Here is a 17292-nt window from a genome sequence, read left to right on the forward strand (position 1 = left end):
ATATAAAAAACAAACATCTTTATCATGAAAATATTAAAAAGTAAAATACCATGATCTAAAGTGGTTATTTTTTCTTAATTTTACTTTTCCTTGTTGTACTGATGAAATAATAAAATTATATGTAACTTTCATTCCTCATATTTCATTTAATGTATTTGTATGAATATTATCAGGTTTACATTAAAGTTATTGCGGTTTTTAGCCTTTAAATTCAGATAAACATATTAACAAAAATTTATTGATCGAAATTAGCACCATCAGAATCAATACACTTTTGCTAACGCAAAACAAGTGTATGTATGCCAGTAACGTAAAAAGCTTGTGTTCTGGTGGCGATAAAGTCGCTGAAAACGTTTTTATATCGCTTAGATTTAAGAAATGTTTCGAGATGCTTGAAAAAGTGGTAATCGGTAGGTAAAAGATCTGGAGAGTATGGTGGATGGGGCAGTTTTTAATTGCCTAATTAGTTCAACTTCTGCAGGGTCGGTTTAAAAACGTGCGGTCGAACATTATTGTGGAAAAGAATTGGACCTTTTCTAATTCTGGTTGTTGTTGTTGTTGTCGAAGTTTTCTGATGCATTTCATTCATTTGATGACAGTGCTGGTTTCACCTGCATTCAAAACACTGTAATGAATGAGGCCACGAAACAGTCAGCATGACATCTTTGGGTGCAACTCTGACTTCAGGAATTGTCGTGGAGCTTCTTCGGCGTCTAACCACTGAGCTGAGCGTCGCTGGTTATCGTAAAGAACCACTTTTCATCGCAAGTCACAATCCGGTCGAGAAACTGGTCGTTCTTATTTTGTAAAAGAAGGGAAGGTTTCACTTGATAACGACGTTTCTTTTGGTTGTCGTTCAATTCGTGAGGCACTCAATTATCGAGTTTTTTTTGTTTTTTGTTTGTTTTTGTTTTTTGTCTTTCAAAAGTCTCTCAAGTGGTTAGAAATAGTCGTATGCGTTACGTCTGATTCAGAAGTAAGTTCTCGAACAGTTGTGCGTTGATTGGCTTCAACTAAGACTCTTAACTGATTGTTGTCAGCATCCGATGGCCAACCACTACGCTCATCATCTTCAAGACTCTTGTCACCGCAACGAAATTTCTTGAAATCACTATTGTGCTGCACGTTCATTAGTGGTTCCTGTGCCAAACGCTTCCTAGGTACTGCGAGCTGTTTCAGTATCTTTCGGCCTAGCTTGAATTGAAATAAAAAAAATTGTGGGAATACAAGATTAGATAGAGCGAAAAACATTCTTTAAATGATATATAAATTAAAGGTATTATATCGAATACTTATTTGAAATTACATCATTTGAAATAAATAATTAAAAATTCCGCAAGCACTTTCTCCTCAACCTAATATATAGTCTTTAAGTTCAAACAAATTTTTATGTAGTAATAAATTGTATCCGACTAAAAGTCTCAATTTAACCTCATTTAACTCTTAATTATCCAGAGAACAACAATCTTTTCTGTCCATCTCAAATATATTATATAAAAATGTCAACCATTGTTGAGGAGGTTTCCTTAGGTATAACTTCACAGGAGAGAGTGATCGATTGAAAATCATACAAATTTCATTTAACTAATCCATATGTCCTTTTACTCAAATGTTCAAAGGAAAAGGACTTACATTTCTGATTTTTTAGATGAGTGATGGCTGACGGAACGAAAGCGTGAAATAAATAAAGGGTTCCATTCAAAATTCTGTCCACATTCCCGAGTTCGACAGAAATATTCCCGAGTTCGATAAAATACACCTGAAGAAGGTCGCCAGTTACATCGATTGAAACGTTGTGCAAATTGTATTCAAGGTGAGAGCAGTAGTCCGAAGATGCTAACTAATACGGAAAAAAAATTATTTAATCGTATTCTATATATAAAAATGAATCGTGTTTCATGTTTACAATATGTACTTTTTCCCATCTGTTTATACCAATAAAAATACATGATAAAATAACCATACTGAAACTAGCAACCTTTTAGTTTCGTAAATGCTATGTTTCTAAGGACTTACAATTGGTTGATGGATTTAATTAAAAATTTCACTATAAGTTAGAAATTATACCCCTAGAGTTCCTTGACAATTAAATTATTTTTATCATTCGTGTAAACTTACTTCCAATTAGATCAAAAAATTCGAAAACTTAGAATGCAGAGTTATCCCCTTTTATTCCTCCCAAAAACATGGCGACGTTACACCTGACGAAGATCGAAGCTTACATCGACCGAAACGTGGTGCAGATAACACGCAGGATGAAAACAATTGTCCGATTAATCTAAACAATACAGAAATACAAAAGTTGTTTTGAAGTATTGTTCTGCTAATATACGTATTAGGTTATATATTAAAACATATATACATACATTATAACTAATGGTATGTCGCTGAATTCATGATTAAAAAACACATTGATATATTATTTTTATCTTCTCTATTGAAATGGACGGGAATGAAAATATTATATCCTATGTATACAACTGAATTTTCGTACGACTAAAACCGTAAAATGTCATCAAGCAAAAACTTGACACAGTCGTTATCCAAAACGGAAAGGTCATCAAGAGCGCTAAGAAGAGAGGCGACTGGACAAAATCAATAAAGTCTGACAAATTCGGCCTTGGAATATCAAATAATTTCCTAACAGTTATTGAAATAAATTGTCTGCGCAAAGGTCAATTACGCAATTTTTTCTTAATGCAAATTATAATTTATAGTTCAATAATATATCATTATAGCAATTATTTATACGAAAACTGTCAAACCTCCAGTCATTTATCATTGTTATGATTCAAAATATCCCTTGATAAATGTCTGATTTCAAATTCCTTTGGGATATATCAGTGGTTTTAATTTAGTATGGCGCTCATTTTTCAAGATATTTGTTTTGCTAAATTAGTTTCGGAATTGATTTAGTCAATATAAAATCAGTAATGTTTTAATCATTTTTATTTGGTTTCGTACAACAGTTGATAAGGTTTTTAAAAAAGTGCTCATGAATGTGGTGGTAGTGTGTATTAGTTTTCTGTAGTGAGGTAATCAACTTCAATGCCAAATTGTGTGTTTATAAGGTTTCATCACTTATCAATGCACGGAGGCCAGTCTAGGATAAGGTTAAACGCAAGAGACAAATTTCGTCCGAGCGAATATTTTCAGTGACTCGAACTGAACCTCCAACTGACTCGTATTCATATGCCTATATCACAACTTATTTCTTTGTTAATTACGTACTTTACGTAAACAGATCAATCTTTGTGTTCATTATTAATTGTAAATATTAATGCTACACGATAATAACTTTTAAAAAACGTTTATTATTATTGTTGTTGTTGTTGTTGTTGTTATTGTTGTTGTTCAATTTTCACCCCAAACAAGGTACAGTGCTACTATCTGGGACATAAGTTGCAGGGGTATTATGAAGGGAGATGAGCAGGAAGATATCTGCTCACATTACACTTGAACTTCTGCATATCAGTGCAGATGGGAAAGCAGAATCTCGGAAACGAGTTCCAAAGTCTAGCAGTTCTGGGGAAGAAACTATTGGAGCAACAGGCTTTCTTGCATCTAGGGATCTCTAATGTGTAGGGGTGAACTTTAGCTGCTTGTCTGGTTTATCGGGGGTATTCACGTCGAGGGGATACAAGTGCTTGTAGTTCGTCAGAGCATTCACCCTTAAAGTACTTTTAGAACAGGTAGAGGGATGCAACATTTCGTCGATGAGACAGAGGCTGAAGCCTAGATAACAGTTCAGGACCTATCAGGTTGGCGATTCCCTTTTTAATCCTGTCCTGAAGTGAGAGACAAGTAGCAGATGCACTAACCAAAAATGTGACAATAATTCTTCCATACATGGGTGAATGGTGGCCTTGTAGAGGTACAGGACACTTTCTAGCGTAAATAGTTTTCTAGAACGGTATAGAGAGCCCACCTTCTTCGCAGCAGCCTTGGCAATGTTCTCAACGAATCTATTCTAGTCCATGTTCCCTGTAAACGTTAGACCGAGGAGTTTAAAGGAAATACTTTCGGGTAATGTGTTCTTGGCCATTGCTATCGGTGGTAGAGAAGGTTTCTTGTAATTACTGAAGGAAACAAGCTTAGTCTTAGCAGCATTGAATGTGACCAACCATTTTTGTCCCCATTCCACTACAGATCGTAGTGTTGTATTTTTTGTGGTTCGTTTATTATTATTATTTAGATGATGAACGTTCTTTTGTTGTTCATGTTAAGAAGAGTAAGAGTCTTAGGAGTGCTCATGTGTCTTAATCATGTTGTTGGAAGAGATGGAGACATTAACAAGTATATATAAAGAGAGAGAGTACATATAAATATACTTTGAGAAGGTGATTCGATATATAGATAGATAGACCGAGAGATTGAAATTTATGCTATTGAAAGTTCTGTATGAATAGGGGGTGTTTATATAACATTTATAGTTTGACACATATACTTTCTAACACATATTTTTTAGATGATGATTTGATCAAAGATTCTTATACATAAATGGACAATACCTTTTTCCGTTGAATTACCACACGAAGACGCATGTTATGAAAAACATGATGATCATTTATTTCTTCCATATGACCGGTCAATGGCTTTGCATCCAGGAATTCAAAGTTTCTTTACATCTTCTTCTTCTAAAACCCTCTCGCTTCCAGGCGGTGCCAAGGTTCGGTCTGAACCTCTCTTGACTCTTCGAGTCTCTGACTAACTTCGAACCCTCCTATATTGATAAATCACATGTATGTCAGGCCAACGTGACTATAAGTCACGTGTCATCAACATGCGCGATTTGACGTTTTTTAAACCATTTCTAATGACCAGGAAATTTCCTATTTTCCTTTGTTGTTTTCCAAAGGAATTTAACCTACTTATCTAATTCATATAACCCATATTTTATTATTCATTCTACTAAACAATGTGCATAGTTTCCAACGAAATTTGTATTTATTAAATATTTTAACAGAATCAACAATTTACTGGACATTCCATTTATAACCTATTGTTCTTTAAAACTTATCTACCGGGTTCGATTCCCGTTTTATCTGATATTATTTTCATTTAACTAATTCTCTTTATTTTTACTTACATGAAAAGGGGACAAGCCTTTTCATGTAACAATAGCAGCATTGAATGTGGCCATCCACTTTTGACCCCATTCCACTACAGATTGGAGGTCATTCCCTAGTGTTTCTGCCATTTCCTTAGATTTGTTTCCCCTTGTACCTGTTATAAAGAGTGGTGTCATCAGCGAATATATCCATCTCCGAAAAAAATTTATCAGGGAGGTCATTTTGAATATCAGGAATGATAAAGGTCCAAAAATAGCCCCCTGGGATACTCCCACATTTATATCATATTGTTTAGATGTACGACCGTCGAGGACAAACTGGATTTTTCTCTTACTTAAGAAGGATTTAAATACATTCTTCCAGTGATATCATATGATCTAATTTTCCTTAGAAGACTATTGTGCCATACCTGTCAAAAGCCTTAGATATACCGAGGGCTATCGCTCTACCCTCCCCTGTTTTGTCTAATGAATGGTATATACGTTCAGATATTACAATTAGGATATCTGCTTTCGAACTGGCTTGCCTAAATCCATATTGTTTGCTGGTCAGGAGTTTAGCAGTGTAAGGTGATGGACTAGAGCTTGATTAATTAAGGGCTGAAATATTTTGGCGAAAAGCGGGAGAAGGGTAATGGGGTTATAATTTAATGGGTCAGTTCTTTCGCCAGAATTCTTGAAAACTGGTACGACAGAAGCGCTTTCCAGCAGTCAGGAGAGCAAGATTCGTTGATGTATTTGTTGTAAAGTTTGGAGAGAACTAGAGCAACCTCAGAAGAGCATTTTTTTTAATATCACAGCCGGGATGAGATCGGGTCCACATGCTTTTGAAGTGTCTAGAGTTTTTATGGTACCATGTACCTGAGAAGGGGTAATTTTCAAATCATCTAGTGTGGAATCTGGCCGCAAAGGAAAGTCAAGGAGGGGGTGGTGTGCCGGGTTCAATGTGGAGTTTGAGGCAAACCGACTGGCAAGTAGGTTAGCCTTCTCGGTCATCGTGGAAGCAACCTCATGATTGTTTGATAGTGGGAAAATCGTTGACTGCCCATTATTTTCAGTGTATTCTGTCTGAGCTGTCGTTATTTCTCTCTTACAATTACGTCTAACTTCTATAAACTTCTGTCTGTTTGAACTGGACTTATGTCGGTTGAATCTGCGGTACGCATGCTGCATTTGAGCAATGGCAGCTGGACAAGTAGAAGTAAACCATTGGGGAGAGTGGGGCTTGCTACAGAATTTCGATGCGGGAACATGTACTTCAATTGCAGTTTTGAACCACTCAGTGGTCTCATTTGCGCACTGTTCAGCTGGAAGAGAAACGATATTTCCCCATGAGACATCTCTAATGAGATTCCTGATGGCTTCCCGGTCAACCTTTTTGTAATACCTAGTTGTTTTGAGCAGTGGGTATTCAGTTTGGGGTCGAGAATACAGGGCGATTTCTATCATTATCACAGCATGATCAGCATTCCCGAGTGGGCTGTGGGCATTTGTTATACAATCATCAGGAACTGTGGTCAGAAATAGATCTAGAAGTGAGGCATGTTGATCTTGCTGGTCTGGGAAACGTATGGGAAATGTAACCGTCTTTGATAGGGAATGAGATATAGAGAAGCTATATGTTGTGCTACCAGCTACGTCTGTGTAAGTAGATAATCCAAGCCAGTTACTATGGTGGATACTGAAGTGACAAAACACATGTACTTTGCGCTAGTATCGAAGGAAAGTGCTATATCTATACTGCCAGAGACTTTCTTTATTAGGGTACAGTCCTGGACTGGGGGTGAGCGGTAGGAAAATACAAGTAGCTAATATTATGTTGTATTTTTAGTCTGAAGCACATAAAGGTCTGATTCTAGTTTTGTTTTTATAGTCAGGGGGGCGAATATAGATCCCAAGCCCGTGCATATGTGTCTGAGTCCTTACGGCAGTGGGAGATAACCAGGAATGTTAAAGTGGTTAGAGGGAATGGAGGAGTGTAGGTTAGTTTCACTTAATGCTAAGATATCCGAGGTGTTTACTAGGAGAAATTATTTAACATCATCTGTTAGTTCTAAGCCTGCGGATATTCGTAAATACAAGCCTCAAGGGAGAAGGCAGGTTGGTTTTCTTTGAGTTTTGTCCTAGTTTAAACGTAATTTTTGCTAGAACTGTTATTTCATTTTATTTAAATTAAAATTTCAGTTAGGGTGAATAAGAGGTGTTGGACAAATGGTTGTGCAGAATACTATACATGTAATACAAGTAGACCATCAGCTGTCTCCTTACCTACAGGATTGTAGCCTCAGAATAACCTACAGGGTCCCTTTCAATGCGCGACATGACATTACAATAATACCGATATTATACAACTGTTGATGGAGCAGCCGCTCTAAGCGCTACCGAAGAGTTAGTGCTCCTGTACTATCAGTCGGAAACAGCAGCCAGGAACTGTCAATCCGGTACCCTCAACCCATTAGACAAAGGTCAGCCCAGTCCAACCGTACCCGCAGATATAGTACTGAAGCACCTTCACAGTGTCCAGTTTAGGAGGATAGGATGTGGCGGGAGCGGGGAAAACGGCGTTTAGTCAGAAAATAAGGTCGACCACTGGGTGATTCTGCTGTTCCTGTTATAGCACCTCTACGCCTGGCTAATAGGCGAAGAAGGAATATGAAAGCTGGGCGATAGACAGAGCCTATCTCCTCCTTAAGCAGTTTAGGTTTGCCAACCGGTAATTTGTTTGAGTCACCAGGTCTAGGAAGGTTGTCGTCCGGGACTGAAGGGGCCTCCCTTCCCTAGATTTAGCTTCAGAGTTTTCCTTCTCATAATCGGATGGCCTGAGAAGATCTACGAGTCCATCAGAACCGAGAGGGTTCGCTCAGCGTCTGGGTCCTAAACCAGGTATTTCTGCGACCTCGCATGGGTAGTTAATGTTAATTGGTTATTTAGTAGGTTATATATCTACTGAAAAGTTACACTCCTCAAAGTGATTACAAAAGACATTACTATGCTTTTCATTTTCCTTGTTAATGGAAGAGGTGATCAGTGAGGATTATTGCAGTGGAAGCAAATAAATTTGCAGCAGGATTGGTTTGACACAGAGAGAGAGAAGTTAATGTATTGTTAAATATAGTTTATATGTTAATTTAGGAACAGGATAACATGTTAAAGTATGATTAATTTGATATTAAAAATAAAGATTTGGTGTCCAAACTCTGAGTATTCAAGACGACAGAAAAATAAGATATATGTTTAATATAGATACAGGTTAAAAAAAAGTCCTCATGAATGTGGTGGTGGTGTATCTTAGTTTTCTGTGGTGAGGTAATCAACTTCAATGCAAGATTGTGTGTTTATAAGGTTCACCACTTATCAATGCACGGGGGCCAGTCTAGGATAAGGTTAAATGCAAGAGACAAATTTCGTCCGAGCGAATATTTTCAGTGACTCGAACTGAACCGCCAACTGACTCGTATTTATATGTTTATATCACAACTTATTTCTTCGTCAGTTACGTACTTTACGTAAACAGATCAATCTTAGTGTTCATTATTAACTTTAAATATTAATGTTACATGATAATAACTTTAAAAAACTTGTTTTTTTTCTGTATGTTCTCTTTCCGGGGTATATTTACTCAGATATGTTCGTGTAACATATACATTTCTACTACTGTAAATGGCATCAGGTCCTATTAGTATGTGGGTAAGGCATGTGTATTTAATATGTATTTGCGCATTTTATATTATAATCTTGTTGAAAAAAAAACATCCTGCACGTTGTCATATAAAAAAAAATCATTAAAATTCTAAGTTTTTCATATTTTTCGCTTCTGTACATTTTAGTGTTTCTGTGTGTTTGTCATTTTTAAGCAAGTGATACTGCTGCATACCCTTGTATTGTCTGGTCTGCAATAACTGCAAACAACTAAGAAGTTGGTTGCAGTTATTCATTTACTCTGCAAGATTGCAGGTTCAATCACTCGCTAAAACAAACAGAAATAACAAGAGATTGTATTTGAAATCGGGAAAGCTTAGAGCCCGCAAAGAGGTGGCGCAGAATTAACACTGTTGCTGAAACTGTATTTATTTGCAGTTCCACTCCTGACAGACTGACCGTGTTTCGTGAAATGTATGCATAATCTGTTCTCTTCACTGCACGTATAGAATACATATTTTTGTTTGTCTTCTATGTAGGTGCGTTTGTTACGCATTTCATTATAGTTCATCAAACGGGACAATACACGTGTGAGAGACAGTTCTTTAACAAACGTATATATATATATATATATATATATATATATATATATATATATATATATATATATATATATATATACATTCTCTCTGCGTGATACAGACCAATGGAAACATACCTTCTTCCACTGTCCCTTTTCTCCTGCGGATGATAGTTGGCTTGAAGGTTCTGTAAAATACTGCGAATGAAGATACTTCTCTCCGAAAGAAACATCAGGCAACCGCTTATATTGTACACATGATTTTGTTTTCATTCCCTCGGATTTTGCAAACATTTCTCTTTTGATGTATACATCTTACTATAAACGCGTCCTGTCAAGCTTCCGGAACGCAAAAGACAAGTTTCATCCGAGCGAATATTTTCAATGACTGGAACTGAACCTCCAACTGACTCGTGTTTATGTGTCTATATCAAAACCTATTTCTTTGTTAGTTACATACTTTACGTAAACAGACCAATCTTAGTGCTTCATGTTAACTGTAAATAGTATTGTTTTGCTGGTCTAAATGCCAGTCCTTTATTATTATAAATATTTAAAGTGATAAAAATACTAACTTTAAAATATTTGGTTGGTAAATATTTTTTTGCTACTCTAAAATCTGCCATTGAAAATATTTTATATTTCCATTACATTGTTATATATCGCAGTGTTGTCTTTTTTTATTCACTCGCTCTCGTAGTTACTCTGGCGTTACCCGGGAGTTTATTACTTGAATTCTGATTTTTGTTGTTTCGGCATTGCCCACCTGTTATTATTACACATTACTACACCTTGATTTTAAAGAAAGAAAGAAATCTGTAAATATACTACGTTGGGAATTTTTGCATCATTAGCTTTAGCACCACTAGAAATATTCCGAAGAAAACGCACTTAAGTGCACATGCAATCTAAATGAATAAAATAAAACAAAAGTTTGTCTAGAAATATTCCAGATTAATTTTCAGGGGAGGTAATTTAATAAAACTATCTTGAAAGAAATGTATGCAAAGCATAATCCAGAATTCCAAATTACCTCCACCTCGTCTCTCCTTTTTCTTGCTCTTTTCCCTTCTCCCTACCCGTCTCTCTCTCTTTCTTTCTCTCCCTCTCTCTCTCTCTCTCTCTCTTTCTCTAGTTCACATAATGGACGCCATATAAACAACGCAGAAGAGACTGCTATATACCGTTAGCGACTAACTCCACGTTTTTTTATTGCTTTTTTAAATTCAATGAAAAATTGTAAGTTAACAAATCGCGCGCACACACGGACATTCAGCAATATAAATGTATTTTCTCTTTTTCTCATTTCCTCGCTGTCTTATTTGAGCGAAAAATAGACTTGCAACAAATTGACCAAAATGTTAATAACTATAAGAAAAAAATAGGAATGGTTATGTATTTATATGAATAACTAAAAAGTTTGTGTCGTGTGTTTACAACAAACCTATGAATGTTATAATAATTCACAGTAGAAAACATTGAAAACTTTGCGAATCGGTGGATATTGTGAGCTCGTAAACGATTAAAAAAAAAGCGGACTCTGGAGTCAATAATTAAGTACGTAAATTTTACAATTGTTTTGTTTTGTTTTGTTTTGTTTTTTTTCATTTTTATATTTACAATATTGCACATAACAATGAGCATATTCTGAAAAAAACGCTCAGCAGTACATAAGTTTATTTCCACAGGGTAATTTATTAAACTACACATACAATTACTGGTCCCCGACAAAAGTAGGGTAGACCTGTAAATTCACCTTCGTCCGTTCGCCTGTTCGTCTGTCCGCACTTTTTTAATAAACACGCCTTGGAATTTTTTGGAAATTTTGCAGAAACATTAAACATGATATGAGTAAAAAAAAAAGTACCGAAACGAATTTTCCGGAAAAACTACGGTTGCCTATCTTCTGGGGTACCTTTCGGGTTAAAATGACTTAAATTGGCACTCTTAAATTGACACTCTTAAAAAAATTGATGCCTTGGATTTTTATAAAACTTTCTGAAAAGTTGTAACTAACTAATTTCTATATAATTTTGTTTGTCTATACTTCGCGATAACTCTTTTAGGGCTAATAAAAACACTTCACTTTTGGGACTGTTTTACTATATTTATCCAAAATTTTCTGTGTATGTCTATTTAGCAGTTTTGCATGGTGCTGAACTCAAATATAAATATAACAAGGCTTTGGGGACTTTGGGGCTAAATGGAGGGGTGCAAACGATGGACTTAGTCATTTTTTTTTCATGGTGCAAAACTCAATGTTATATATGTTAAGGCCTAAAACTGTACTGTTTGTTCATTTTCACCAGGATTTGACGTCCCCTGGGGACCTTTGTAGCTAAATGGGGGGGGCATGCTGAACTTAGTCAATTCTTTTATGTTTCATTCACTGTGCATTCACTTGTTTTATTTTGTTTTTTGGTTTGTCATTTGTTTGTTGTTTTTTTTTCAAATCATAATGTATCATTACATAGAACCAGAAAGAAAAACTTTATAAAACATTCAATATCCTGTTAATGAGTAATCTCGAGGGGATAATAACAATTTTATTAGCTCAATTTAAAATTCATATCTGATTTATTTTCTTTAAAGAGACACGATCGGCAACACTCAACAATATGTACATATGGTTATACTATATTTCGGGAAGCAGAAACGTACAATTATTCTTTTCCAAACATTTCTGGCGCAGTTTTTACTTTCAGAATAAGTTACAATTCAACGACGGCAGGAGGGAAGACTCTTAATCCTGGTTAACAACCTGCTCAGTATTGGAGATTCTAACAACAATATCCGGTTTGCAAATCTACAGTTGCTCAACGTGTAAATAGACTCTACTGTCGCTCAGCTCTGCACCATTTTTTTGTCAATTAATCAGGCACAGAAATACCTTCATATACGCACTTTAAAGACACCCAGTTTTTTGCTAGTTTTCTTCAGTAGAATAATGAACGCCGTCCAATTATTTACATTTGTCCTGATCTGTGGAACTTGAAAATATTTTCTTGTAACTTACTGTTACGTGACTTATTTCTGTGAATAATTTAGCAGCCAGCTTTAAACGCATATACAATACATTGGATAAGACAGGGGAAGCTAGGACGTTAGTACAAATATATCCACAGTCTTCGACTCGGACTAGCCGGAAGGTCTCTCTTTGTATATTGATTTCTACTGTAATATCGGACGAATATTTAATATTATTATATGCTTCGTTACCAAATAAACAAAAACCCACGTTATTCTCGATTGCTGTACATCTAAACTAAATGACATAAATAGTTATAAAATCTTTCTCTTCTACTGACAATTTGAAGTAATGAATTTTAAAAGGAATCAAGAAATTTTGGAATTCATGAGGATATTGGATCGAATGTGCTCTTAACAAATATGTGATTTGTTTCACTCTTTTATCAGCGTTTAATTGGGCATACATTTACACAATTACACAGCAGGTGATTATTATAATGGCTGCCCAAGATCAACGCTTGATTATCAATTATTCTAAGAAAATGAGTGGTCTCAGCAATGACAGTAATTGTAGGTTCTGCCACAAAGAAGTAGAGAGGGTGAGCCTACTGAAATCAAGCTGAAAGGTTCTGCTAGGAGACGGCTACCATACAACGCGACACAATAGAGTGTATAAATACCTTGACCAGGCGATCTGTAAAAAGCTGAATATTGAATGCAGCAGCAGGTCCTAGGAACATTTTTACCAGAAAGAACAGTTGGGAATAAGTCATACACCATCCACTATGACTATGCAATTTCTCCCTGGAAAACAGAGCTATTAAACCTGGCATAGTGATATGAGACAAGAAAAGGGAAAGAAGCAACCTTAGTGGAAGGAAGTCCCAACGCTTATGCTGGGTTAAACAGGGTTGATGGGAAAATATAACAAAAATACTAAGGTCATATGCATGACATGAAAAGAAACTGGAATCTTATAGAGATTTTTATCAGTGCAGTAATTATAGGAGTAACTGGCCTCATGAAAAAGAATTCAAAATTTTCCTGGGATATATACCCGGTGAATCAAGTGCAAAAGAGATTCAAACAATTGCACTCAAAGGTACCCTCAGAATCTTAAAATCTCGCGGTTGGAATATATAAGATAGCTAGTGAATTTTTGGGATTCGGTAGGGTTGAACAAATTGAAAAAAAGGGACACACAGAATTTGCTTTTTATATATACGATATTCATATATGTTCCTTCTTGTTACATATTTTCACTACGTTGTTTTGATTCTATAGTTGTAAAAGAACTACATACAATAAGTAGTCTAAGCCGTAAAGTTAAATTGTTAAAACAATTTCCAAGTTTATTGATAATTTATTATTATCGCTTATATTTGTATTGATGTTTGGAAGTATGATATTATATAAATACAGATTTTGTCCATCAGTTCAAGGTTATTGATAATATTAGTACTTGTGTAGAGAACGTATCGTGCTGAAGTTCAAGTTTCATCGACGTTTTCGCGTAAACCGCCAGGATATGCCGAAATGCTTAGACGATGAAATTCGAGAAAACAGACGAAAAAATTCGATCAATTTGTTGACAATTTTATGAAACCACTAGACATTACTAAAGAAAACACATAACTTCTCTACCTAAATTCCTTGTTGGATGAAAGTTATAAAACACTTTCACCTCCTTATGTTAAGAATGGATTTCTAAATAATGATATTATTTCAGCACGGTATCTTCTTACATAAGTACAGGAAAAATTCCATTCAACCAAAAGATTAAAAATGTTAAAGAAAAATACAAAATAAACAAAAAAATGTTTATCTCCCAAACAATTTCTGGTCGTTTTTTTTTTTTACTCCTTTTCAATATTCCTACTAAAATTTGGAAAATAAATCATAAAATTTCGAAAACAAAGAGATATGAAAATGAAATTCTTTGACACTTGCTGTTATAATATTTTTTCGTATTATCGTTAAAAGAACATTTGAATAAATATTAATTATTGAAAATTATTTAGCGTTTTATATCCTTTTGTCATAAAAGGTAATATTATCACTTAAAAAATTTCATTTTTTTTTGTCTACGTTAAAAAATCATGTTTAACTTTGAGGGGAATCAACATTTCAAATATGTTAGCGTTTTCAAAAAGTTTTCGTTCAGCAGAATTTGTCTTATTTAAAAATATGACATTATGTAACTAGGGATTTTATCTATCAGTCACATTTTTTTTAATAATAAATACGCTGCGAAATTTGTCTTTTTTTTAATATGACATTATGTAACTAGAGATTTTGTCCATGAGTCATAATTTTTAAACATAAAAAATACATTGCAGAACTTGTCTTATTTCAAAATATGCAACATATATATAATAATAATAAGCCTCAGTTACATAATATGTAAAATTATGCAACTGAGGCTTTTGTCAATCAGTCACAATATTTTTAACATAATAAATACGTTGCAGAATTTGTCTTATTTAAAAATATGACATTATGTAACTAGGGCTTTTGACCCATCAGTCACGATTTTTGAACATATTAAATACGTTGCGGAATTTATTTTATTTACCTACTAATATACTTAGCAGCAGTTTTGTCTTTTTTAAGCCAATCAGTAGTCGGTCACCATGGCTACATCCCACTATCCCACTATACCTGACACCTGGTCTCCATCTCTTTCATATCTTGATTAAAATTGTCTTCTTGTTCGTCCCTCGTTAATTTCAGATTCTAAGACAACTGATCCATATATGAGAATAAGCAGTCCATTTAGATGATCATTTTGCATCCCAGATTTGTAAAGCAGTCGGCATTTTCGTGACGAGTTCTGCGTTCTTGTTTTCCTTGTTGCTGTTAAGAAAGTTATTAACGACCAAAGCAAATGCCTTCCACGCTTCCAGTTTGAAACAATGTATTTTGTATCATATAAATATCGCACAAGGGTAAAAAAAGCAATATTTAACAACGGTAAAAAAGCAATATTTAACAACGGTAAAAAAAGCAATATTTAACAACGGTAAAAAAATAAGCAATATTTAACAACGGTAAAAAATAAGCAATATTTAACAACGGTAAAAAAAGCAATATTTAACAACGGTAAAAAAAGCAATATTTAACAACGGTAAAAAAAATAAGCAATATTTAACAACGGTAAAAAAATAAGCAATATTTAACAACGGTAAAAAAATAAGCAATATTTAACAACGGTAAAAAAAGCAATATTTAACAACGGTAAAAAAAATAAGCAATATTTAACAACGGTAAAAAATAAGCAATATTTAACAACGGTAAAAAAAGCAATATTTAACAGCGGTAAAAATAAGCAATATTTAACAACGGTAAAAATAAGCAATATCGCACAACGGTAAAAAAAATAAGCAATATTTAACAACGGTAAAAAAAAAAAGCAATATTTAAAAACGGTAAAAAATAAGCAATATTTAACAACGGAATACAACATTGATCTGATTGAGCAAAATAAATGTTATTTTTGCATTCACAGCATCAAAATTGTCTAAAAACGCTTACAAAATTTTTGACAATGTTTTAGCTGTTCTATGCCAGTGTATTGTATTAAGGGTAAATGATATATTCCCAAAAAAAGCGGAATGTATAACCGAAAAACAAAAATTCAAACCGTGAAATCTTCCATATGATATTCTACCAATTGGCCTATTAGTGATTTCTTATAGAGCTGTACAGCAAAATTACGTTGACACACCGTTCGATAAGCGAAGCTAAACAACGTTGAGTCTTGTGATTACAAAAATGGATGACCATTTGGGAATTCCAGGTGCTGCATATGCTCCCTGCTCATCTCAGTATTGTTTCCAGTCGTCCAGAACTTCTCTTTGCTACTGGACTCAAGCAGTGCCGATTCAGGAGAGATGTGGTTGGAGACTGCGCAACCGCTGCTCATAATTACCTGCGCACCTACCCGGATATGGAGTATCCATTGCATCTTGGGACTGAATAGAGGAATCTATTGATCGAAAATTAGAGCTTAAATGATAAGATTTACAAAATAGTTATAATTTTGGTGCTAAACAGACCAAATATCAAGGTCTCATGTATTATATGAAAAGAAATTGGAGTCTCAGAGAGATATCAATCATACCAGTTATGATTATAATTTTGGTGCTAACAAGGACAAATGGTTGACTTAAGTCGTCGAAAGAGTTCGTTACTTGCACGCATTCAGTGGCAAAATGCGCTAATATAATGTTGTTATCTTCACTCGTTTCTTAAGCAAGCGACGTTTACTGAGATTTCTAAATAAGACAAATTCCTCAATGTATTTATAAGGTTTAAAAAATTGTGACCGATGAACAAAAAGCCTATTTAAATATAATACAATATATATATATATATATATATATATATATATATAATGGGTTAAGAAATTCCAACGCACACACACACACACACACACCTTACCCCACCCTAAACCCTAAAGGAAAAGAAAAAAACATTAGGAGAAAGAGATAGCGACTACAGCCAGGCCAACGGTCTCCCTCACAAGCCCAATAAAAGAGCAATAAAAATTGAGCATGCCAATGAATAATAAACACTTACAAGCCTCCACCCATTGAAAAACTTCAAATTAACTACGAAAATCGCCATTTTTACATCTCCAACACATTTGAAAATAATTTCTGACGCGGACGCATCACAGAACGTCTGAAACTCGCATAGAAACGATTTCAATGACTTAAAAACATTATTACAATGATCCAAACATAATTCTCAATGAAAAACCAAGACATGGAATAATAAAATAATGTTAAAAAATACACATTGTTGGTGACTACTCCCTTATTTAAATATATATATATATATATATATATAATCACAATCTGGTTCACCGAAGTTAGGCAAAGATGAGTGTGGCCAGTACCAGATGGGTGACTATTTGGGAAGGCTAGGCGATGTATGTACCGCGCTTGTAACGTAGAAAATTCCAGGTTGGTATCCGGAGACGTCCTTAATTCACTGGAGGAGATGCACCCCTAGTCTTCCTAATTAC

The sequence above is a fragment of the Euprymna scolopes genome, chromosome 4, assembly GCF_053919585.1.
Source record: "Euprymna scolopes isolate OS-2025 chromosome 4, ASM5391958v1, whole genome shotgun sequence".
NCBI lineage: Eukaryota > Metazoa > Mollusca > Cephalopoda > Sepiida > Sepiolidae > Euprymna > Euprymna scolopes.